General features: G+C 35.5%; 1 protein-coding gene across 3 annotated transcripts in view; it reads left to right on the plus strand.

Moving 5' to 3' along the window:
- The window catches only part of WDYHV1 (WDYHV motif containing 1), a 119825-nt gene that overhangs the window by 21920 nt on the left and 72970 nt on the right, over positions 1 to 24935 (plus strand). Inside the window, exons 7-8 of one of the 3 annotated variants that reach the window (XR_004231092.1) lie at positions 3402 to 3480; positions 4278 to 4883. The gene's annotated coding sequence lies outside the window, so the exon portion shown is untranslated. Of the gene's footprint in view, positions 1 to 3401; positions 3611 to 4277; positions 4884 to 24935 lie in introns of those variants that run through there. The other 2 variants (XR_004231090.1, XR_004231091.1) reach the window with 2 other exon arrangements.

Raw genomic sequence — 24935 nt, forward strand, 5'->3', positions numbered from 1 at the left:
TATCAGACCATTTTACTACCTCTTATAAGTTCATCCTTCATGACCTGCCAGGTAATCATGAGCATAACCCCAGGTTCTGTTCTGGGGTTTCTTCACCTTTATCTACTCTTTGTTAACTCACAGGGATTCCATCTCTATGCAGATTAACTCCTAAATCTACATATCCAGTGCTCATGTTTCTTCTGAGTTCCATTCTTGTATTTCCAACTGCTTGCTTAGCATTTCAACCTAAATTTTCCATAGGCATCTTAAAGTCAAATTCAAAATAGACTAATTTTATTTCCCTTTAACTCTCACTATTCTTTAGAGTTTGTGTTGAGAATACTTCTATCTTCCAGCCATCTATATTTGCAAACTTTGAGTCATCTTTGAAACTTTACTTTCTGTCACTCAAGCTCTCTCTCCACCCCCATTCAATTAATGGACAAATCTTGTTGATTCTTGTTTTTCAACATCTTTCATATCTATACTCAGCTACTCATGCCACAACTACTCTAGAACAGACTTCTTGCCCATATTATTTCAATAGCTTCCTAAGTGATGTTGGATTTAGTCTCTTTGATCTCTGTTCCTTCATCTGATTTGTTTATAGGAATCTTTCTTTACTGATTTTTTTCAAATAACATTGGAATTTTGACTTTGCAAGTTTGATGAAATTCAGTTGTAAATCCATCTGGTCCTAGGTTATTTGTTCTTGCTTTTTAAACTTTGATGCTGGCTCTCTTCAACAATGAAATGATTCAGACCAGTTCCAATGATCTTGTGATGAAGAGAGCCATTCACACCCAGAGAAGAGGACTGAGGGAACTGAGTGTGATTCACAACATAGCATTTTCACTCTTTTTTGTTGGTTTGCATTTTATTTTCTTTCTCATTTTTTTCCTTTTTGATTTGATTTTTCTTGTGAAGCAAGATAATTGTATAAATATGAATGTATATATTGGATTTAACATATATTTCTATCATGTTTAACATATTGGATTACTTCCCATTTAGGGGAGGGAGTGGGGGAAAGAGAAGGAAAATTAGAACAGAAAGGGTTAATGTTGGAAAATTATCCATGCATATGTTTTGAAAATATAAAGCTTTAATAAAAAAGTAAAAAATTCTAATAAATTAAAAAAAAAGTTGGTGCTTCCTTTATGGCTTGTTCATTTTTATTTTTTTTAGATTGAGATATTTAAAAATTCATTTCTTGTTATTTTAATTTAGATATTTTATATTTAAAAAATTTATCCATTTTATTTGTCAAGACAACAAATATTTACTAAGCTATTGATATATGCTATTGTGCTAACACTTTATGTCATCATAATTGAGGCGTATAAGTGGCATAGTGGATAGGATGCTAAATTGAGATAAAAACTGGGAGAGGGTTTAAATATAAAATGTGGAGGATTGGAGATGGTTATGGTCAGAGATCTGAGAAAGCAACATGATTGATGTGGTATTTGAGCGGACTCTGAAGGATGAGTAGTACTTCAGTTTGTGGAGAAGGGCATTCTAGACATAATAAATGACATAAACAAAATTGTGAAAGTCGGAAAGTATATGTGTTCGGAATAGAATGAGTACAATTGGGCAAAAGCATAAAGCATGATGAAAGGAAATAATTTTGAGACAAGGCTTAGAAGAGAGTAGTATGGTACAGTTGAAAGAGCACTGACTTGAGTCACTGCCCATAACTAACTTTTTGCCTATTTGGGGAAAGAGTTTCCTCATCTGTTAAATAACAAATTGGATTAGATGCCTTCTCAGGTTTCTTCCAGATCAAAATCTTTTGGCTCCAATATAAATGATAACTAGTAATGTTTTTCATTCTTGTTTTCAACCTCATTTTATTAAATGCCTATTATGTATAAAGTATTATCTTTAGAGCCTAAGAATGATGCATAGATGGTTAAGAAATAATTTTTTTTCCTCTCCAGGACTTAAAATCTAAGTAGATGATGCCAGAATTTGCACGGAATATGTTTTCTTTATTTTAGAATACTTCCCCATATAGAAACTACCTCTACCAATCTTTACTGCAGTCTGTTATTAACTTAGTAGCTGAATCTGAGGCACATGGAAATTAACTGAATAGTGTTATAGCTATTAAGTGTTGAGACAATATTTGATCCAAGTCTTCTTGACTTCAAACCTAGTACTTCATCTTTTACTTCAGAGGCCCACAACATTCCTGATTGTGGTCTGAACCATATTAAAAAGTAATTGGAAAATAGTTAATAAAGTAAATAAAAATACTAATACAGTATTAAAAATATAATATAGATAATGTTACTGTGTAGTTTCCTAAGCCAATGTGTAGCCCAAAGATGTCCTCATTTCTATTAAAATTTGACATTGTTACTTTATACCATACATTTTATATATACTATATTCTCTGAGGAATACAGTGTGCAAAAAGCATGCAATATGATACAAATAATGGTTGATATGCATCTGTATATCTGTATATATAAAAATTGTAATTTTTTTATTTAAGAGTATTCCTTTCATGATGGAGTAGCTGTGGTCCCTAATAAGCTTGTATAGTCTCATAGTATAGCCTTCAGGAACCCAGGGAGGTCATCTGCATACCATGCTGTGAAGTATTGGAGGAAAGTTTCAGTAGAACACAATGTATAATGAGTAATAAAGAAGATGATACGGTCACAGAAGTACAAAGTACTATGTAAGAACACAGAAAGGAAACATGGTTTTTGTTGTAAAGATCAGGAAAGACTTTATTAAAGGAATTTGCATTTGACCTGTTTTTTTTTTTTTTTAATTTTATTTAATAGCCTTTTATTTACAGGTTATATGTATGGTAACTTTACAGCATTGACAATTGCCAAACCTCTTGTTCCAATTTTTCCCCTCCTTCCTCCCACCCCCTCCCCCAGATGACAGGATGACCAGTAGATGTTAAATATATTAAAATATAAATTAGATACACAATAAGTATACATGACCAACCCGTTATTTTGCTGTACAAAAAGAATCGGACTCTGAAATATTGTACAACTAGCCTGTGAAGGAAATCAAAACTGCAGGTGGGCAAAAATATAGGGATTGGGAATTCAATGTAATAGTTTTTAGTCATCTCCCAGAGTTCTTTCGCTGGGTGTAGCTGGTTCAGTTCATTACTGCTCCATTGGAAATGATTTGGTTGATCTCATTGCTGAGGATGGCCAGGTCCATCAGAATTTTGACCTGTGTTTTGTAAAGATGGTTAGGATTTCAAAAGCAGATAGTGAAACTGGAGGGGATGGGGAGGTTGAAAGAGGGAAAGAATAGTAATTTACCTAATGGAAATGTTATAAGTCAGGAAAACCCTAAGCATATATGAGGTAGTAGGTGAGTTTGGCTACTGATAGGCATTATAGCATTACTCTTCTTTTCTTCTGTCTTTTCAGGTTGGATACCTTGCTTTTTATTATAACTCTGAAACCGCTTAAATGAAGTTTGATATAATAACAGAAATCTTGGAATGGGGTGAGTTAAAGCAGGGAGACCAATTAGGAGACTATTGCAGTAGTCTAGGCAAGAGGTGTTACGATGGTCCAAACCATAGTGGTCATGTTTTCGGTTCATGCCAAGAACCTGGAAGTGGGCCTGGCAGAATAACAACAATAAAATCTTTTAAACTTAATCCTCCAACTTCCCCTCCATTCCCCCCCCCCCAAAAAAAAACAGTCCCAAAACAAACAACACATTTGTTAATACACTTACAAGAGGCTTCCCTCTTTTTACTTCAGGCCTATCAGGTAACAGATTGAAAGGACAAGACCCTATTTTCCTTTCCTTCCTCTGAAGGTTAAGAGGACTTGATCATCCAATAAGAACTGGATTCAGATGCTAAAAATGTGGAAAATAAGATTTTGAACTAGAAGGGGTTTTGGACCTTTTGTAGTCCAATTTTTTCATTTTGTAGAAGGAGGAAGCAGGTCTTGATAAGTGAAGTTACTTGATCAGGGGCCTTACAAGTAATGAGTAGCAGCATCTGGATTTGAGTCTAGATCCTTGGCTTCAGATCCATTATACTGGACCGGAAGACCCCCTCACCCCTGTTTTTGTCCTTTACCTTCTTCATCTATCCCACTACCCATGATTGTAGCTTCAGATACCCAAGAAAGGAAAATATCAGTGAGTAAAGGGGATAAGCTCACAACTTCTCTTTTGAGCACTAGACTTGCATACAGATATGTCACATATGTGTTTGTATTAAGTTTCTCTTCAGAACATCAGTTCATTAATGTTCATAGGCTTTTTTGTTTTATTTTGTATTCCAGGATGGGGGAGGGAGGAGTTGGAGTGAAGTAATTCATTAGAATTTGTGAATGCTACTGCTATGTTTCAGCCATCCAGCAGGAGGAGCAGTTCTCATGTGGAATATGACAGATGAGCTATATTTATGAGTGACAAAAGTGATCACTACCAGTTTGTGTCACGTGCTACAACAAAGTTATCATTGAGATTTATGTGCATTGATTAATATCATTTTAACTTCTATTGATAATATATCTTCAGAAATAATATTAAGTAGACTGTACAAGCAAAATCATTATCAAGAAAGCAGCAAAGATTGCAACCCCCCCAAAACAAGATCATAAAACAAACACAATAGAAAAAAAATCATAAAGCTCCCAAAACAAGTAAACTAGCATTAGAAAGTTTTATTAAACAATGATAAATTCAACTAATCTTGATATTTACTAACTGATAAAAGAAATGAAAACCATATGCATTAATTTTACCTAAAGTAGAACTGACATCCATTATCTTTATCATGGATTTTACTGCCATTTTATATCTTTATCATGGATTTTACTGCCATTTTATATCTTTACACAGTTGAAATCTCAGTGTTTTTATTTCTGATTCTTTTTTCTCCCCTCACTTTATATCACTCATCTTTATCTTTTTAAAAATATTAGTTGCTCCTTATGGCTCAATAATATTCTATGACAGATACATTTTATAATTCATTTAGCTTTTCTTCAGTTATTAGACACAAAATTTGTTTCCGATTTTTTCCTCTTTCAGATAGTAATGCTATGACTTTTTGTATAGATGTATCCTTTTTTCCTGTTAATAAATGTAAATTGGTCTCTCAGTTCCCTTACAGTTTTGTCACCTCCAGTATAGATCACTTCTGTGATACTTAGTCTGTTCCACTTGCTTTTCCTGCCTTTGTTCTCTTGTGTCATTTCTGTTTAGTTTAAAAGTAGATCTAGTACTGGGATACAGTGTCTAAGAAGTGATTTTACTGTTCTTGTTGGTGAAAAAATTTTGTTATAAAAATATTTGCAGCTCTTTTCTATCTTTCATCTACTTATTGTTTTTCTAATTTTATTTTTAAAAGTCCTTGGAAGCATCTTGATTGTGTAGTGGAGTCAGGAATATCTGAGTTCAAATCTGGCTTAAGATAATTATTAGTTCTGTGACCCTGCAAGTCATTTAACCTCTTTTTTTGCTCATTTTTCTTGTCTGTAAAATGAGCATCATAATAGTATCTCCCTCCCAGGATTGTTATGAGGATTTAATGAGATAATATTTATAAAGTACTTAGCACGGTGCCTAGTCTATAGTGGATGCCATGTGAATGTAAAATTATTGTTATTGTTATTATTATGGCTATTTAGTTAAATATATCATTAAGATGTTTTTAAACTGATTTGGGACAAAGAGTGTTGGTTTTCAAGAACAGGGAGGACTTTAGTTTAGCTGGACCATATAGGGTGGAAAAGGGAGTGATAGCATAAAGAAGTTGAAATGAAATATTGAAGCTAGATTGTAAAGGGCTTAAAAAAAGTTAAATCGAAGAATCTATTTTATTTTAGAGGCAATAGGGAATTTGTTGAGTTTGGGGGGTGGGGTGTGAGAGCCAGATCTGTTAAGGAAAGTCATTCTGGGAGCTGAGTGAAAGAAAGGTTGGAGTGGAATAAAATGAAGCAGAATATCAATTAAACCACTGCAGTTGTTTAGGAGAGAAGTGCTGAGGTCCTGAAGTATGATGATGATTATGTAAATAGAAGGAATAGGTCAGATGAAAGAAATGGTGTAGAAATGGCAATATTTGATAATTGGTTGAATATGTGGGACAAGGGAGAGTGAGAAAATGAGAATAATCATAAGATTATGAACCAGGGCGACAACTTCCATAAGATTTTATAAATTAATTTATATGCCAAACCAGTATTATTGGTTACCTCATCTTTCATTTGGCAAATAAGTATTTGCTGAGGCATTTGTTAGGTTCTTTGACTTTCAATAGGTCTTTTTGAATATATTAAGATTTGAGTGCACCATTTTCTTTTTTTTTTTTTCATTTTTACCTTCTACCATTGAGGTAACATTGTGTGTGTGTGTGCATTTTGTATCCCTGTATTTAGCACATAATAATCACTTAATAAATGTTTGTTGGCTGACAATTCATAGAGAGTTGGTTCAGGTATAACATCTGTATCCAAAATTAATCTTTTTCTATCTTTCCAAATAATTTCATTCCTTGTGATATTCAGTGCTTCCCATACTCAATACCTACTGATTCTTTTCTTAAAGAGAAGGGAATTATGATATATTTGATTTCCCTGTGTTTTACAGGCATTTGACTTCTGTTTATTCTCTAGTTTACTTTTTTCCTTCCTCACATCAGTCATTGAAAGCGTTTTTTAATATGAAGGGACCTATCTGATTCGTCATAGAATTTTTTTATCCTCTGAAATAAATGATACCTGAGTTGCAATTATTTTGATGAATCTTTTTGCAAATTTTTTCATAAGACCTTCAATATAAAATGAACAAATATGCTATCAAATGTTTTTTGTTAGCCTTGGGAGCACAATACAAACCAACTGTCAGTTTTTTTCTTTCACCAAAGAAGTATCTGTATGAGTCATCTTTCAGTTTTATTGAAACTTCTTTTTTTTCTTTTGGTTTTATTTATTTTTCCTTTTTATTATGAAATTAAAAATTCAACAAGCATTATAATATATGTAGAATAAAAAATGACATTAAAAAAGTATATCTTTTTAAAACATGCATATTAAATTTAGCAAGTTTGTAACACAATTTCCATTTGTCTCCTTCTGAATTTCCTCTTATTTTGTGTCTTTTAAATGTTTTCTTGATGCTTTTTTGTTTGTTAAAAAAATTTTTTTATGTCTATCTTTCCCTAATAATTCTTTGATCCCTACCCTATGACAGATAAATATAGTTAAGCAAAACAAATTAACATATTGACCATATCTGAAACTTTCTCATTGGGCATTTTAGTATAACAAAAATGTCAGGAATAATATGACTCAATTCCTCTAGTATGTCCAATTGTTGGTTGTTAGACAAGGATCTTATGTTGAGTAAAAACTAAATTAAAGCTTATAGATAATCTAAAACCCATGTATGTGATATTCAGCCTCTTCTGCCTTCATTCTGCTAGTGTCACTGTAGAAGCTTATTATAGTTGATGTTTTTCAGTGTGTCTCACTCTTTTGTAACCCTATTTAAGGTTTGCTTGGCAGAGATACTGGAGTTATTTATCACTTCCTTCTCCAGCTCTTTTTACATCTGAGGAAACTGAGGCAAAAAGGTTAAGTGACTTGGCCAGGGTCATGTAGCTAGTAAAGTATTTGAGGCCAGATTTGAACTCCGGAAGATGTCTTCCTGACTCCAGGCCTGTCACTCTATTCACTGGAATTCATTAGGGAAGCAAAAGAGGCCAAATAAAACTGAGGCCTTTTAAAAAATATTTTGTCTTGTTTTATGGCATACCCAAATAATTCATCATTTAGTAGCCAACCTAATAGTAATGAATTGGTCCTTAGAAAATAGACAATATATTGATGTTAACTACTCCAATATTTTCTATCATGGTAGAATCAGTCCAAAGTTATACTTCATTTACACAGCCTTTGCGAACTCAAAGCCACTTTTATGCCTAATGAAGTTGGAATAGGAATTTGTGGAGGCTACAAATATGGAAACCATATTTTAACCACTTGGAAATTTAGTGATATTTTTCTCACAGTGGGCAGAAGACTCAGGTATGTTGAAATGTTGTGAAGGAGGAGATCTTGTAAGGAAACCTTTTCCCTATTTCCTCTGTTCTTTCTTTTTAGCATTTTCTGCTTCCTCATGAACAGTTTTCAACACAAGAGATACCTCTGCCCAGAGGCTTGCTTCTTGATTGGTATCTAGGCCAGATCATCATTTCATGAGAGGCTCATAGAGGGGGAGTACCTTGATCAAGTTTTTATTTCACTCCTAGTTCAATTCACTCTCTGGATTTTTCTATCTCCTTGATACAAGTAGCCTTGTATCTCCAACATTCCACGTTCCAGTATCCCTTTATTCATTGTCTTTCCCATTAGATTATTACAATTGTAAATTTCTTGAGGGTAGGGACTATCTTCTCTGCTTGCATTTTCTTTCCCTGGCACTTAGTTTCTGGCACATAAAGTGCTTAATAAATTCTGCCCTACCTTTTTGTATTTCTCTCCCTTTCTTTCCCTCTTCCTCCTCCCTTTTCCTTCACTTCCTCTTAATTCTATACTATTTGAACCTTTCTATAAGATGGAGGTGGGTAGTATGCTCTTATCATTAGACTTCTGGAATTGTATGTTGATCATTATTATGATGAAAGTTCCCAATTCTTTTAAAATTCTTTACCATTCTGTTATTGTATAAATTGTTCTGATTCAGTTCTCTATCAATTCACACAAGTTTTCTAAGTTTCTGTGAAACTATTCCCTTCATTTCTTATAGCACAATAATATTCCTTCATATTTATATATATCATCACTTGTTCTTCCATTTACCAATTTATAGGTACCTCCTCAGATTCCTGATCTTTGCCACCTTAAAAAAAGCTATAAATATTTTTGTATCTTCCTTAGAGTCTGTTTTGCTTAGGACTAATCCTTCCCTTAATCTACTCTCTTTTCAATTATTCCTCCTCTTTTTCTTTCCCCTTTTTCCTTTTATTTTCTTATTAAGCAAAAAGCATTTCTGTAACCAATTCTCTCTCCCCTTCTCTCTCTCTCTCTCTCTCTCCCTCTCCCTCTCCCTCTCCCTCTCCCTCTCCCTCTTCCTCTTCCTCTCCCTATGTTCTTCTCTCTTACCCAGTTCAAATGATAGTGAGGTTTGGATTAAGTCATTCTTGTTCCCCACTCCTCTTTATTTAGATAGATGTCCACTTGTGCACCCTGTTTGAGATAATTTTCCCTAACCTTTCTTTCCTCCTTCTTCCCCTTTTTAAAATTTATTCTTTTTCCCTTAAGATCATCAAGACATAAAAGAATAATTCCTAGGCATTGTCTAATTAGACTTTTTCTCTGACTCATAATAATGATAAGATTGAGAGTAGATATATGTATCATCTTTTTGTATTTGAATGCTATTTGTTGTTTATTCCATTATAATATTGTTCATTTGTGGCTACCTTTTTGTGTTTTTCTTTAATTTCTGTATTTGAACTTCAAAGTTTTTATACAGCTCTATTCTTTAGGAATGCTTAGTTCATTTTTTCCTTTGTAAAATTATATTTAGTTTTATTGGGTAAATAATTTTTGTCTATTATCTCCTGGCAAATTTTATTTCCATTTCTCTACTCCCTTAAATCATACTCCTAAAATCATGTATGACCTTGGCTATGGTTCCTTGGAATTTGAATTCTTTATTTTTTGGGGTATTTTCCTTTGACTAGAAACTCTAGATTTTGTCTATCATAAGAACTCTTAGGAATTCTTATTTTCAGGTTTTTTTTTTCCAGTTGATTATTAGGTCTTTTTGTTTCTACTTTATCCTCTGCTAATAATAGAACTCAACAGTTTGTTTTAAGATTTCTTGACATATGTATTTAGGTTCATTTTTAATTATGGAACTCAAATGGTCTTAAATTTTCTCCTTGATCTATTTTCCAAGTCAGTGGGTTTTTTCTTTCATGTTTGAGTAGTATTTTATCGATTGATTCATTCAACAGTGCCATCAACACAGTAAGTCCTAAAAAACTGAATTTGAATTAAAAAATTTCATCAGTATTTACTAGGAATCCAATACTGATTTAGACATTGTGACTAGACCTCTTTTAGAATATAGGCTTCTTTTGGGCAGAGATTATTATTATTATTAGCCTTTCTTTTTAGCCCCAGGGCTTAGTATAGTGCCTGGTACTTAGTAGGTACTTCTTTTTAGGACTCATTTAACTTTAATTATTAAGATAGCCATACCAGATTCTAAAGGTCAATAGTTACAAATACTTTGACATGAAAATATGGAATGGGGGTCAAGAATTGCTAATGAATTGAAAAATCTATATGTTCTTACCATTTTACTCTGCTGACCAAACAACACATATATGGACAAAATGGCTGATTTAGTCCAGTGTTCAGTCTCTTTTTAAAAAAAATTTTAATAGTATTTTATTTTCCAAAATCACGTAGAGATAGTTTTTTCAGGATTCATTTTTGTAAGACTTTGTATTCTAGATTTTTCTCTCTCCCCACTTACCTCCCCCTTCCCCAAGACAGCAAGCAATCTGATATAGGTTAAATATGTGCATTTATTTTAAACACATTTTCATATTTATCATGCTGTGCAAGAAAGATCAGATCAAAAGGGGAAAAAACATGAAAAAAAAAACAGATAAAAAAGGTGAAAATCCTAAGCTTTGATCCATATTCAGTCTCCATAGTTCTCTCTCTGAATGCAGGTGGCATTTTTCATCTTGAGTCTGTTGGAATTGCCTTGAATCACTACTTTTTTTTTTTTTTGCTGAGGCAATTGGGGTTAAGTGACATGCCCAGGGTCATACAGCTAGGAAGTGTTAAGTATCTGAGACCTAATTTGAACTCAGATCCTCCTGACTTCAGGGCTGGTACTCTATCCACTGAGCCACCTAGCTACCCTGAATCACCACATTTTAAAGAGCCAAGTCCATCACAGTTGGTTGATCTTCACATAATTTTGTTGTTACTGTATACATTGTGTTCTTTTGGTTTTGCTCCCTTCATTCAATATCAGTTTATGTAAATCTTTCTAGGATTTTCTGAAATGAGACTGCTCATCATTTCTTACAGAACAATAATATTTCATTACATTCATATACCATAACTTATTCAGCCATTTCCCAGCTGATGGATATATCTCAATTTCTAGTTCCTTTCTGCTACAAAAAGGGCTGCTATAAATATTTTTGCATTTGTGGGTCTTTTTCTCTGTTTTATGATCTCTTTGGGATACAAACTAGCAAGTGAGAGCTGGATCAAAGTGAATGCACAGTTTTATAGCCCTTTGGGCATAGTTCCAAATTACTTTCTAGAATGTTGGATTATTCAGGTCAGTGCTTTTGCTGTGAGATATTTACATTTTCTTTTTCAGTTTTGAATTTTTTTCCCTTAATATTTCTTGTCTCATGGAGTCATTTGGCTTTTAAGTGGTCTAGTCTAATTTTTAGGGATTTGGTGCCTTAGACAAGGTTTTTGTCTAACAAGCTGTTAATTCCCTTTCCAATTCTTTTTTCTATAGCTTTCACTTATTTTCCTATTTTTTCCTTTGTAACTCATTTGTTTTTCAAAATCACTTTTCAGCACTTTTTAAAACATTGACAACAACAAACTCCTGCTTCATCTCTTTTAGGAATTTTCTTTGAATTTGTGCCCAAGTTGTGTTTTGCTTTGAAACTTTTTTGGTAGATATTTTGGAGTCATTCTCTTCTTCCAGGTTGTGTCTTGAGCATCCTTTTTTTTTTTTTTTTTTTTTTTTTACCATAATAGCTTTTTATGGTGGGTTTTTTTTTTTTTTTTTTTTTGATTTGGTCATTCTTCTGCCTCTTGACATTGAACTTAATATTAGGGCTGGGTTCTACATGCTGCTGGAGGGAATGTCTGGATCCTGTTGCTACTTTCTTAAGGTATTAATGTTATGTTTTTCCAGGATCTCAGGAACAGCTCTGTCTGGGCACCTGTAATATTTCAGTGCTTCCAAATAGGCTAATCTAGGGCAAATTTGGTCATTCCAATCTCCCACCCTTTTATCCTGGTCTGAGCTCTGCAAGTTATTGCCTTGAGTTTGGGTCTGAGCAATAATAGGAGGACAATTACAGCTATTATCAGTCAGCTAGAAAACTCTTCTGGTTCAGAATGACTATGGGTTTTAAGCGAACTTTAATCTTGTCTTTGTTTTCAAGATTCCTACCCCTGTTATTCCTTTTGATTGAACTAGAAGTTAGAACTGAGACCTTGTTTTTGCTCCTAACTTCAGTCTTACATGGCACCTGTTTACTTCTTAACTTGCTTCTCTCTCAGGTACATATCATCTAAAGTCTAGAGTCTCTCTTTATCCTGAAACATTACCCTGTTTGTAGGTACTCTTTCATTTTTCCCTGGGTCTGAAATCTAGAACGGGGTAGTGGGAAACAAAGCTGCCAGTTGATACCTTTTTCTGAACATTGTCCCTCTTTGTGTCTGGGACCTCTTCTTGCTCTGCTGCATAGCCTTTCACTGGACACTGGAATTCTCTACCATGGCACATTCCTTACCAGGACCCCATTACTAATATTTATAGACTACTTTGTCTCCCTTTGCCATCCTGGGAAAATGATTCACTGTGACCCTTTCTTAGATTTCCTCATCAAAATTTGTTCTGATTGCTCTAACCATTCTGGAGAGCAGTTTGGAAATATGCCCAAAGGGCTATCAAACTGTGCATACTCTTTGACCCAGAAGTATTTCTACTGGGCTTATATCCCAAAGAGATCATAAAGGAGGGAAAGGGACCAACATGTGCAAAAATATTTGTATAAGTTCTTTTTATAGTGGCAAGGAACTGGAAATTGAATGGATGTCCATCAGTTGGAGAATGGCTAAATAAGTTATAATATATAATTATGAAGTATTATTGTTTCATAAAAAATGATCATCAAGATCATTTCAGAAAGGCCTGGAGAGACTTACATGAACTGATGCTAAATAAACTATATATGCTAAGTAAAACATAAACCAGTGAAGTGAGTACAACCAAGAGAACATCATACACAGCAATAACAAAATTATGGAATGATCAATTCTGTTGGATGTGGCTCTTTTCAACAATGAGGTGAAGTTAATTTTAATAAATTTGTGATGGAGAGAGTCATCTGCATCCATAAAGGGGACTGTGGAGACTAAATATGGATCACAGTATATATTTTCATTTTTATTGTTGTTTGCTTGCCTTTTTGTATCTCATTTTTATTTCCCTTTTTGATTTGATTTTTCTTGTGGAGCATGATAAATATGGAACCATGTAAAGAAAAATCACATGTTTAACATATATTGGATTGCTTGCTGTCTAGGGGAGAGAGTGGGGGGAAAGGGAGGAGAAAAATCTGGAACACAAGGTTTTGTAAGGGTAAATATTGAAAACTATCTTTGTATTTTGAAAATTATTAAAATTTGAAAATTATTAAAAACAAAAAAAATTGTTCTCATGTGTTTTCTAGATCTGTTTGGAGACATTTTAGGGGGAGAGATCACTATATTCCTTCCTGTTACTCTGATTAAAAAAAAAGAAGTCTTAAATAATTTTGGAAAGTCATTGTTCATGGCAGGACTATGTCAATAAGATAAAAATATTACTTTCATTTACAGATCTAGTGTGTTATCAAACAAACAAGCAGTTACTTTATGGGACTAGAAAATAATGAAATTTATTTGGAGGACAAAAGATCTAGAATTTCATGGGGAATAAGGAAATAAAAAAATAGGAATGAAATCATATCATTGCCTCACTCTTAACATATCATAAAGCAGTAATTATCAACTCGTTAGTTATTATATAAAAAATAGAAAACTCGATCAGTGGAACAGACTAGATAAACCAGATCTAGACACAATTTCACATAATATCCCAATGTTAAATAGATTACAAACTACAGAGGGAATGACTTCCTATTTGATAAGAACTGTTGGCAAAACTGAAAAAGTTTGGCAAAAAAAAATTAACATTTTATATTTTCTGCCATAGTAAACACTAGTATTTTCATCACTTAAATATATGAGGGCATATCTTTAAAAAATTAGAGAACAAGGAGATGCCATTTAAATCTGTGGCAAGGAGGTGAAGTATTAAAGCTAGAGATGATCATAAAGGAGAAACTATACAATACCGATTGCATAAAATTAAGCTTTTGTATGGCATTTTATTTATCAGAAATAAGAAGAAATGACTGAGTAGAGGGAAAAAATCTTTGCATCAAAAATGTTTGATAAAGTTCTGGTTTCTAAAATATATCCCCCAAAATGAATGAATGTAGAAGATTAAGAACCATTAATTTGTTGATATCTTTTATATGCACATGCAGTTTTAGCTCAGCAGCAAATCAAAAGACCTTTGCTTTATCATATGGTAAGTTTCCAGGAAGTAATTATATAATTCCTGCACATACTCTGAATTGGAGAGCTGGGCTTCTCCATTATCAATTATTAGGCTTTTCTAGAAAAAAGCTCTTCAGATGTGCATACGCCTAAGAGATCAAAACTGATTCCCTCATCATGCAGTATTCCATTTTAATAGAAAAGTGGAGAAGCAAAAGGTCACATATGCAATCATACAGTGGATTTTCCTGTTTAACTATTTTTCTTTGTTATGAGGCAGATATGTTGTTGTGGGGGAGAGGAAGGGATTAGTATGAGAAGTGACCATGGTATAATAAAGAAATGTTATCAATAAAACTTTTAAAGGAGAATTCATGCCTGACTAAATTAATGTCTTTTTTTTTGATGAGGTTCCTAGACTGGTTAAGTCAGGAAAATGTTGTAACAATAATGTACTTAAATTTTAGCAAAGTGTTTTATGTTATTCTTATGGATAAAGTGGAGAGATGTGTGTTAGAGCATGACTAATTAGGTGAAATTAGAATTGGATGAATCGAACAAATTAAACAGTTGCCATTAATGGATTGAAGTTATATGGCAGGACCAGCTGTACTGGGATACATCTGCAATCTGTCTTGACTCTTTATTGTCCAACATTTTAACAAATAAATTAGATGAAGGCATAGAAAACATGTTAAATGTAGACAATGTGTTGCTAGGAGTATAGTTAAGTCATTGGATGATGATCTTTATTTATAAAGAATCTTGACAGACCAGAAACATGTTCTGAATTAGAGAATATGAAATTTAATAGGATAAAGTTGTATACTTTCACACTTCATAATTACGTAATTGGATAGCAGTTCCTATGTAAAAGATTTGGAGATTTTGGTGGACTATATCCTTAATATGAACCAACAGCAAGATTTGTCATTCAAAAAAATAACAATGTCTTTGTCTACAGTAAGAGAAAGCGTCCAGAAGATAATGATTTGAATGTTATCCTAATTAGACTTTACCTGGAATATTGTGTTCAGATTAGAGGTCAGATATTAGGGGACAATCTAGATGGTAGTGATTAACTGGAAGAGGATGACTAGGATGTAAGAGGACTGAAAAATATATTACATAAGTAGCATTAAAAGAACCAAGGGTGCTCAGTGAAGAAAAGACTTGGGAGGCCTGGGGAATACATAATAATAGTTTTCAAGTACTTGAAAGGCAAACCTGTGGAAAGGGATTAGATTTATTTTGCTTGGCTCTAAAGTGCAAATAACAATGAGTAGAAGTCAAAAAGAGGCAATTAGAGTCATCCAAAGAGAAATAGGCTCCTTGAGGTGTCATTGGGTTTTTCAGTATTTGCTAGATGACAGCTTGTCAGAAATAACAATCAAGTATTTATTAATCATGTATCATATACTAGGCACTGCACCAGATTTGGGGGATATAAGTAGAAAGAATAAAATAATCCCTACTTGCAAGGAGCTTAACATTCTAATGAAGAAGATAAGTATATCTGTAAATGTAAAATAAGTAGATAAATATAAAATAGTTTAAATATAAGATAGTTGGGGAGAGAAGGCATGAGCAGTTAGGGGGAATCGGAAAATACTTCATGCAGAAGATAGTGTTTAAGCTGCTTCTTATAGAGGGACACTAAAATGGAAGGAAGAAAGGAATGGGACAGACAGTGAAAAAGGGATGGAAGTGAAAGTATCTTTTGTGAAAAAAGACCAAATCAGTTGGATCACAGAGTACTGGAAGGAGTGGGGCAATATCTAATGAGTCTGGAAATGTAGGTTGAGGCCAGGTTGTGTAGCACTTTTAAAAGCTGAACAGAGGAGTTTATATTTTATCCTAGAAACAACTTCAATCATTAGATTTGATTGAATGGGTAAATGAATATGTCAGATTTATCTTTAAGGATAATAACTTTGGCAGCAGTGTGTAGGATAAATTGGAAGGGTGAGAGACATGGGAGTTGGAGACCATTAAGAGACTGTTAAAATATCCTATGTAAGAATTGCAGGGGACCTGAATTAAAATAGTAACTGCAAAAGAACTGAAAAGAAAACAAAAAAAATGGTAAAATTTAGCAATTGTTTATGTGGGATGAGGGAAATTAAGGAGTTGAGGATAATTTTGAGATTACAAAAAGAGATGGAAAGAATGGTTGTATCTTCAACAGAAATAGGAAAGTTTGGAATAGTTGGCTTAAGGGGAAAAGATATTGAGTTCAGTTTTGTATGTATGGTGTTTGAGTGTCTCTGAAACATTTAGTTTAAAATATCTAATAGATTATAATCTGGGACTAAAGTTCAGTAGACTATCGATACATACATGCATACAGGCATATATTATGTGTGTATATGTATGTGTGAGATATTAGCAGATGATAGTTTAACCCATTTGAGTTCATGAGTTTTTTGAGAATATAGAAGGCCTAGGATAGAAATCTTGTAGAGGGGTTTCTTGTTTAGCCCTTGGTTGGACTGTATGGTCTTTGGAAGTCTATTGAGACTTCCAAATTTTTTATTCTTCTTTTTTTATTGCTTATAACAGTACATATCCAACCAAATATTAGTTGGAATGCCAAAACCCCAAACCCTTGAGTACTTTTTCATGAGATCTCGTGATCTGACAGCTGGTTATATTCTTTTTTGTGGTTTAATATAATCTGAATCAAAGTTTTCTACACTAGGTCTAATTAGTAATTGAGCCTTTTTTAAGGTGGAGATTCCTTAATGTTAGAAACAGCATTGCTGAGCATTTTCAAAGCTTATTACTGAAAATAATATACTAAATTTTTGAGACTTCAAATATCTCTCCCTAGATTGAGAGATACAGGGAAGTACCACTAAATTGGATTCCCAAAATTATATTACCTCATTGCAGGAAGTACTCCAGTTAGTTTTCTGCCATCCTAATTTTGTCTGTAAGTGAAACTCAAGAGAAAATATATTTAGAAATGCAATTTGGCAATAAAGGAGAAGATAGAACTTGATTTAAACCATTTCTACTTCTGTGTTCAGTAACCCAAGGGTCATTGGATTCTGGCCCTTTACAAAGTGGACTTCAGTACAATTTTTAAAGATTTCTTTAAAAAAAAAAATCTCAGCTTGCCTATCAGCTAGAGAAACTAAGAAGTGTAAAAAAACTAAATTTGGAGGCTGAAGAACCTCAGTTTAAATTTAATTTTGGGTTTGCTACTTATTATTTGTAGTGTCTTGCAAATCACTTGGTCCTCAGTTTCTTAATCTGTAAAATGACATTAGGTATCGTGGACTGCTTGTTGTAGTTCTAAATCTGTGAATCTTCACGATTCCATTGTCTATGGCACCTCCCAAATCTCTGACTCATTATCCCATCCTGAAAAACTCAGAGCATTTTCATTTGACTCATTTGGCTCTTTCAGAAAAGGCCTTCAGATCTTCTTCAAGAATTTTGAAAATAAAATATCACATATAAAATAAGTTTTGATTACACAATAAAAGTATTGAAAAAAACCTACTTGAAGACAAGACACATCTCACACTTTCCTGTGATATCTGGGCTAGCTCCCTGGAGGCCTCAGGATCAGCCAGAGTCAGGATAAGTAAAAGTCTTTGGTCTTTAGGGGGAGAAGTGAAGGGGATGGACAAAACTGCCACAAGCTTACCACCAACCTCTCTTCTCCTGGTCCTGTCACAAAGTGAAGTTCTCTTGCCTCTCTCACTCCACCCCTTAATCCTTACCTACAATTCTTTTAACCCCAAACATTGAGCCAGCATTAACTGTGAGAAGAGCAATTCCAAATATATGCTAATAGAGTCATTGTCTTATTTTGATTGAATAATTAGCCTTAAGTGCTTGGCTGTCTGATTGAAGTGTACCTATTCAGAGTTTCAGCCCTTTACATCTCCCACTCACAGGAGTGGAACAGGTATGCACAAACCCATCAGCATGGGAGGTATTACACAAGCACATACCAATAAAGCACAGGCTATTAGTGATGACTCTCCCCACAGCTGGTGCAGGCTCAGTGTGGTGTAACAAACATGGATTGCACATGCAAGTAGTGGTATAACAAACAATATAAATCAACATGGTGTTGTAAAAGATTTCCAGAAGTCCTAGAAGGAGGGTATGTAAACAACAGTAACATAATACACCTTCTTCAGCAGTCAAGAGATAGTCCAAAACCAATCTATTGTCTAATACTTCACATGTCAGGGAATCCGATGATCCCTGCAAGTTTTTGAAGTCCTGCAACAGTCTTTTATGTGTTAGGGAATCCAATGATTCCTGCAGATTTTGGAATCCTGAAACAGTCTTACAATTTCTCAGGGAATCCAATGATTCCTAAGGTTTTGAAGTCCAACAATTTTTGATGTCCATGAGTCAAATGTCATAACTGCCATGCTCTTTCAGTGGTGGGCACAATCAGCAACGAACCCCCTATTGTTTCTTGCGTCTTCTCCTTTGTTTCAAGGGTCTGCTCCACCTCTCTCCAATGGACAAGGCAAATATGGCTCATTGGCTCCCATCTGATTCCTTCTCCATCTGTAGAGATACAAGCAAACCTCCTCCCCCAAGCAGTTAACCTATCTGGTCCTTTCCATTCACCACTTTCTGGGGTCTCTCCACATCACCTGGTGATTATCTAAAGATAGTGGAGCCGCTCGCACTGGACACTGCCCTTCCAGTGGGTTATAAAACCTGTCTGCAGGAGCCAGTGCATCTTTGTCAAAAATCAAGAAGTTAATAGTATAAAGAGCTAGATTTAGAAGTTCTCTAGGGTTACCTGTGGCTCCTCCTTTCTTTTGTTTTTGGAGGAGCATCTTAATATCTGTTTCTCGTCTCTACTATTGCCTGTCCTTGAGGATTAAAAGGGATGCCAGTGGTGTGTAAAATCTTATACTGTGCACAAAAGTGTGCAAAATGTTTAGAAGTATATGCAGGTCCATTATCTGTTTTTATGGCTTGTGGCATACCCATAATTGCAAATGCTTGTACAAGGAATTCAGTGACCACTCAGACTGTCTCTTTTGCTGCTGGTATTGCAAAAGTGAATCCTGAAAAGGTGTCTACCACAATGTGGATAAAAGACAGGCAACCAAAAGATTTATAATGGGTTACACCCATTTGCCAAATTTAAATGGGTCTCAAACCACGAGGGTTCTTCCCTGGAGGCAGTATGGGAGTTTTACTCTGCTCCTAGCTTCCTCTCTTGTTATTCCAAATTGCAAACGTAAAGCTAGAGCAGCCTGATGATATTTAGAATAAGATTCTTGGGATTCTTGAAATAAAGGAGTATTGGCCAACATGGTTAGAAGGTTATCTGCCTTTGAATTACCATCAAAAATAGAACCTGGAAGTCCACTATGAGAGTGGACATGCAAGGTATAAATCTTACCTGGATGCTTTCTCACTTGCTCCTGAAGTTCCTTAAAGAGCTGATATATGTTGGAAGCTACAAATTTTATTTGGGCTGTGGCAATTCTTTGTACCACACTTAACTGAATAGGCTGAATCAGATATTTTATTTATATCTCCTGGATAATAAGAGCCAGAATGATTGCATACAATTCATTCTGCTGAGTGGACTGAAAAGGAGTTCTGACCACTCTCTTTATAGTTAAGTCATGAGCGTATATAGCACAAATATTATGTTTGGATGCATCTGTAAAGATAGTTGGTCCTTTAAGAGGAACTTTAGAAACCTTTTCTTCAAGAATCCATTGCCAATTATGTAATAGTCTGGTTATCTTTAATGGAGATCCGTTTGTGAAATTTGGAGCCGTGGCCAATAAAATTTGCCACTCTGGGATGGTTTCACAGCACACATTAATTTGTGCATTAGTATAAAAGATATATATCTTTTCAGGTCTTGTCCCAGATAATTGTACTGCTCCCTTAATGGCCTTTAATAAAATTCTAGCCACAAGCACTGGGTAAGGAGTAAGGCTTTGTTCTGGTTGTGCTGGGAGGTTCACTCATTCTATCACATTGTCTCCTTGATGAAGGACTCTGTGGGTGCCTCTTGTGTAGCAAAAACTGATATTTCCAAGGGTTTTTGAGTGATTCTTTCAACCACATTGGATAAAGTCAGTTCAGCTTCTCTCAAAGCCTCTTGAGCTTCTGATAAGCTGGCGTGGTGAATTTAAAGCACTGTCTCCCCTTAAAATGTCATACAGTGGTTGCAACTGATAGGTAGTCAAGCCTAACACTGGACACATCCATTGGATATCTCCTATCAATTTCTGAAAGTCATTTAAGGTGTTTAGCTTCTCTGTTCTTAAGGAAAGTTTTTGTACTGTAAGTACCTTAGGGTATACTTCATATCCTAAATATTGAAAAGGAGCAGGTCTTTGAATTTTTTCTGGAGCTATGTGCAATTTGTAGTTCCTTAGTGTTTCTATGGTCTTTTGTAGACATGCTTCTAACATTTGTTCCTCAGGTGCACATCCCAATATATCATCTATGTAATGTAATAACATTATTTTTGGAAATGCTTTTCTCACTGGAGTAAGAGCACTAGCATACATTTGACACATAGTAGGACTTTTTTTCATTCCCTGTGGCAAAACTGTCCATTCATATCTTATATAAAGCTCAGCTAAATTAATGCTGGGCATTGAAAAGGCAAATCTTTTCATATCCTCCTTACCTAGAGGGATAGAATAGAAACAATCCTTAATGTATAACACAAAGAGGCCATTCTCTAGGCAACTGAGTAGGAGATGGAAGTCCAGGCTGAAGAGTTCCCATAGTTTCCATCTGTTCATTTACTTTTCTTAAATCAGCCAACATTCTCCATTTTCCAGATTTCTTTCTTACAACAAATACAGAAGAATCCAAGGACTCAGAGAAGGTTGTAAGTGTCCTTGGTCAAGTTCATCCTGTACTATATCTAATAAGGCCTGAATTTTATCTTTGGCTAAGGGCTATTGTTCTATCCACACTGATGTATCAGTTTTCCATTGGATAGGAACAGGTGAAAGTGTTGGCAGGCCTTCAACAGCAGCCCTGCCTAAAAAACTGAAGTACTCATTTATTGTACTAATCCTAATTGTTATAAAATGTCTTTTCCCCACAGATTGATGAGGATTTTTCAACTATAAAAGGAGTTAAAAAAAACTCCAGTTTCACCTTCCAATGTCCATCTCAAAGGGGTAGCACTAACTTTAGCTGCTATTGATCCTTCTATGCCAGACATGTAGGTGTCTTCTCTGGTCTCTGGCCAGTGACTGGACCAGTTGGCACCCTAATGACTGTACTGTAAGTGTCCTTTAAATGGGTGGCCACAGTGCAACAGGAGATTTGAGTGGCCGAGAAGTAATCTCTGTGGGTATAGGACTGCCCATTGGGTGGGATCCTGTCCATATCGAGATAGCTTCTTAAAGGGAGAAAGCACTCTCTTTCTGATTGGCGGTGTGTGTGACCTCACAGACCCTCTATAAGCCCACTGCAGGCAGCAAGTTGCTCTCTTTATTCTGGGATAGCCGAGCCAAGTGGATGGATAGTCAAGAGAGGTAAGGAGGTTGATGGTGAACATGTGGGTCTTTGGACCAGGTGTTCACTAGGGAGTTAACAAGTCAGGGCATTATGTGAGTAGGTATAATAAAGGCTTTAAGTTTGCACATGGCTGGCTGTTCTTGAGTACACTATCAGTTATTAAACTACGATTCAAGAAAAAATGGCCAGAGACCTCTAAAGGCCTCAGAGAAGGTGAGTTGGTAGAATTAGTTGACACTGCAAAGGTCAGTGGCCAGAGGTACTTTGAGGGCCTAAGAATCAGGAGAGACTGATAATGGTACCTGCTATGAGAGCATGTTACACTGTACGATCTGTACCTGTGTCTACCAATCCTTCTAATGGTATGCCATTTATATAGATAGTGAGCATAGGTTGGTCAGCTGTCACAGCTGCTGTCTAGTATATTCCTGGATTTTGTTGCTTGGAGTCAGAATCTGGGCAACTATCACCAGATTGCTTATTAGGAGTCTGTATCAGTAAACCTGATGCTACTATTTCTCCTGGTTGATAAGTCACACATTGTCTACCTGTATTAATGACTGGGATATTATCTACACATTCCCTAGTTTCCCATATCAGTGTATGGATGGACACTGTTTTGTACGTACTCTCAGGAGGTGAAATGGTCAAGCCTACTGTGCCTGGAGGCAAGAGATCCATAGGCTGGAGAGGAACAGATTTCACCTCTCCAGGGGATCTCTCAGTTGTCCCAAATGTAATCCCTTTTACAATCCCTAATTGTAATCCCTTTTTCCTATCAAGTTGCTTCCTGGCTGATTGGTCATGTCTGGGTATTGAACTTCTAAAGGCACTCTGGGTGTAGCATCGGCTGCCATCATGCCCCAAGTATTTTTGCCTTGGGCCCTGGTGCTGAGCCCCTCATCCCATTTCTCTGAATCAATCTACATTCTGATGCCCAATGGAAGCTTCTATTGCATTTTGGACATGGGATTTTGGGTCTTGTTCTCTCACCCTGTTTTCTCACTCTGTCTCTATGCCAGCATTGAGCTTTCAGATGCCCTACTTTACTACATTGAAAGCATTGATGAGTATCTCTGGAAGTCCCTTGCCAGAAGGGACCTGTCTTCTCATGTTGGGATCTTGGGAAGTCTGCATCATAGCCTGGCTATAAAAGTCATTTGTGCCCACTGTGGTACAGTGTCTTGTCATCTCCTCTAAAGGAGCATCCTTGCCCAGTCCTAGTATAATTCTTCTACAAACCTCATTAGCATTTTCTTTAGCAAGTTGCCTTATCATAATGTGTGTTACTGCATTTTCACCATTAGTTCGTGTGACAGCTGTCTGCAAACGTCCCACAAAATCAGCAAAAGGTTCATTTGGCCCTTGTGTTATTTTTGTGAAGGCCTCTCCTTTGTCCTGTTTACCTGGGATAAAACCCCATGCTTTGATAGCAGCAGAAGCAATTTGCTCATATGCATACCCCATTATCATGGGATAATTAATCTGTACTGAAATGTCTGCATAAGAACCTACACCTGTTAGTTGATCATAGGTGATTGGAGTATGAACTCCACTTTGACTGTTTCATTGGGCTTGTATCCTACAGAGCTCACTATATTCAGAAAGCCATAACAAGTTTTGTCCAGGTTCTAAGCATGTCCTTGCTAGATTTCCAGTCGCTAGGGGTTAAGACTTCATAAGTCAAATTCTGTAATAACACTTAACATAAGATATAGCCCCATAAAGAGTGCAAGCCTTTTTCAGGTCTTTGAGGATTTCTAGATCAAAAGGAGTATATCTTCTACTTTCTTGACCTGAAGAGTTAAACTGTTGAATCTCAGGATATATTTCTATTCTCGAATCAGCTGTTTTCTGCACTTTTTCTGTGGCTTTAAGTAATGACTTTTATAATCTAGTCATAGGAGGGGTGATTGCTGGGGGGGAGGTGCTGGTGATATCTCTGCCCCTCCCACTCCTCCTCCTCTCTCCACTCTGGAAGGTGAAGTTGATGGGGGTGTGGGGTGTCAAGAGTCTGATTTGGTGTAGGTGGGATTGAAGCTGGGCTGTGAGAGTGAGAATCACCCCACCCTTTAATTTTACTTAAGTCCTCAAGGCCTCTGGTGATATTGCCATTAATCTGTTCTTTGTCTTCCTCTTTTTCCTCACACTTCCTCCTCTGGCTGTTCTTAAAACTTTTCTTTTTTCCATAACTTGCAGGATTCTTTAAGGCCAATTGTATTAAGTTTTACATATAGAATGTTTCCTTGGAAATTGAATGAGGACCTTTATCATTATAATATTCACATAGTTGATCTCCTACTAGTTTCCAATTATCTGCCTCTATTTCTTGTTCCTTGAAGAACCAACGGGACATATATTCTAATGTATCCACGAGTCCATCAATTTGTTCCCAAGTTACACTCAAACCCTGTCTCTTTATCAGTCTGAGTATGCTTCCTGTAGAAGGAGTGGGGTTGGGGTTGGAGGTGGGTGTGGGGGAGAATCTTTTCCTAATATTTGCCCCATTTCAGCTAGAAAATGAGAGTTACTAGTTTAGCTCTTAACAAAGTAAATTCCTTGTTTGTCCATTAAAATACTCACCCTATTTCCTGGTCCCAGGGACTTCTTCAGTGAAATTAGAGTCCTTGGTTTATATATTGGGCACCAAAATGGTGCTAGCTCCCTGGAGGCCTCAGAATCAGCCAGAGTCAGGATAAGCAAAAGTCCTTTGTCTTTAGGGGGAGAAGTGAAGGAGATGGACAAACTGCCACAAGCTTACTACCAACCTCCCTTCTCCTGGTTCTGCCACAAAGCGAAGTTCTCTCCCCTCTTTCACCCCACCCTTAATCCTTACCTACAATTCTCTTAACTCCAAACATTGAGCCAGCATTAACTGTGAGAAGAGCAATTCCAAACATATGCTAATAGAATCATTGTCTTATTTCAAATAGGTAATTAGCCTTAAGTGCTTGGTTGTCTGATTGAAGTGCACCTATTCAGAGTTAAAGCCCTTTACACTTTCTTATGAAGAAAGAATTTAGGGATCCTAAAATCTATCTTTATAACACTTGCCTGAAATCTATATAAGATTGACAATACCAAAGAAGAGATAGATGC

Source organism: Sarcophilus harrisii, chromosome 1 (genome assembly GCF_902635505.1).
Source record: "Sarcophilus harrisii chromosome 1, mSarHar1.11, whole genome shotgun sequence".
Classification (NCBI taxonomy): domain Eukaryota; kingdom Metazoa; phylum Chordata; class Mammalia; order Dasyuromorphia; family Dasyuridae; genus Sarcophilus; species Sarcophilus harrisii.